This window comes from Eutrigla gurnardus (assembly GCF_963514095.1).
Source record: "Eutrigla gurnardus genome assembly, chromosome: 23".
In the NCBI taxonomy this organism is placed as follows: Eukaryota; Metazoa; Chordata; class Actinopteri; order Perciformes; family Triglidae; genus Eutrigla; species Eutrigla gurnardus.
The window spans coordinates 427,611-429,481 of record NC_139934.1 but is presented as its reverse complement, the minus strand read 5'-3'; positions in this window follow the sequence as shown (position 1 = coordinate 429,481).

Sequence of the window (1,871 nt, the reverse complement as noted above, 5' to 3'; positions counted from 1 at the left end):
CAGTGTGAATGAATCTATATAAATATCACTGTAAATAGGAAATTAAATTCTGGATTAGGGATTTTGTCCTTTTTTCCCCTCCTTCATGCATCCCTCGTCTTCATCCTATAATCTTCTTCTACTCCTTCAAAAGACCAGGCTGTTCTTCCTGACAGATTTAGCTCCTCAACAATTCATCAATCATCATTCTTCTGGTCACAAGTTAAGTATAGGGACACCCACGGGATGAACCATCATCCAGATGGGTGCACACAGATAGCAAGTAGAGCAGAAGATATTTATATGTGGATAGGAAGTATCTGCATATGAAAGATTGTGTTGAAATCATATTTTTCTCACACTGTTAATGTCATTCGGGTATCAGGATCAATTCACCCACCGTGAAGTGAAACACAGAAATCCAATTGTTGTGTAAAATGGAAAGACGCCATTATTGTGCTGGTTATATTGATATACAACAGGCAACATGCCTTAAGTCTGCTTATAATTGCCCCCATACAAGCTGGCAATTAAACTTAACAACCACCTGTGCCCTTTCCTCCCCCTCCCATAACACTGAGCAGTGGAGGACCACAGGGCTGCGTGCTGGGCCCCCACCCATTCTGTAGCGTTTATGCCATATGTACAGTAAAAGAGTAACAAACCGACAGTTTGGATTGAAGTTTGTAACATTTCAGAAAAACCTCAGTGTTGTCTATTAAAAAACACTTAATGGCTTGTTTAGCTAGAACGTTACACCAAGGAGGCGTTACGCCCAGGAGGCGTCACGCCACCATCAAACGGGATGCCGGGCTCTCATCTCCATGAAACGGGACGCCCGTTTTTCTTCCTTCTCGTCGGCGTCAAACAGGACGTCGGGCTCTCATCCCTCTCGTCGGCGTCAAACGGGACGCCGGGCTCTCATCCCTCTCGTCGGCGTCAAACGGGACGCCGGGCTCTCATCCCTCTCATCTGCGTCAAACGGGACGCCGGGCTCTCATCCCTCTCGTCGGCGTCAAACGGGACGCCGGGCTCTCATCCCTCTCGTCGGCGTCAAACGGGACGCCCGTTTTTCTTCCTTCTCGTCGGCGTCAAACGGGACGCCGGGCTCTCATCCCTCTCGTCGGCGTCAAACGGGACGCCGGGCTCTCATCCCTCTTGTCGGCGTCAAACGGGACGCCGGGCTCTCATCCCTCTTGTCGGCGTCAAACGGGACGCCGGGCTCTGGTGGGCGTCAAACGGGACGCCCACCAGAGAAATGTGAGGGGGAAAAGGTTCCCGTTGAATCAGAAAACACTCAGAGTTCGTGTAGTCATCTCATGCGTGCACAAATTAGCGATTAGCATGATTTCGGTGTGATCATGCTGCATCATGTTTACAGCAGATGGCTACTTAGATCTCGGCTGTGGAAGCAGGCTTCATGGTTTCATGAACATATTCATACATGGTTTACATGTCGGTTATCCAGCGGTTGATGCTTTTAGATTCAGTCCAGGCCGATCTGCAGGAGGAAGATGGATCGGACTAACCAGAAGATGGAGGCAAGATGACGCACATGGGAACAATGAGATCCATTAAACTATACGTTTTATAGAGTTTTTTCATTCTAACACTAGAAGCTGCTGCTATGACTGCTTTCCCCTCCAGATGTTGTAGCCTGGCTGTTCCCATTCAGCCACAAAGAGCAATACAGGGATGCTGGAACTAAGGGACTGCAGCACCCCCTGCTGGCAGGCGCTCTAACTGCAAGGCAAAATAGTTCACCAGACAAATCTACAATGCTCCAGTGCTCGAGTAAAATGTGAAACTGGTGTAAATTGTTGTTCGTCATTAAAAATGAATGCAGCATCTCATATTATGTCATTATATAGACGCTGTCAGGACTAGCTTTG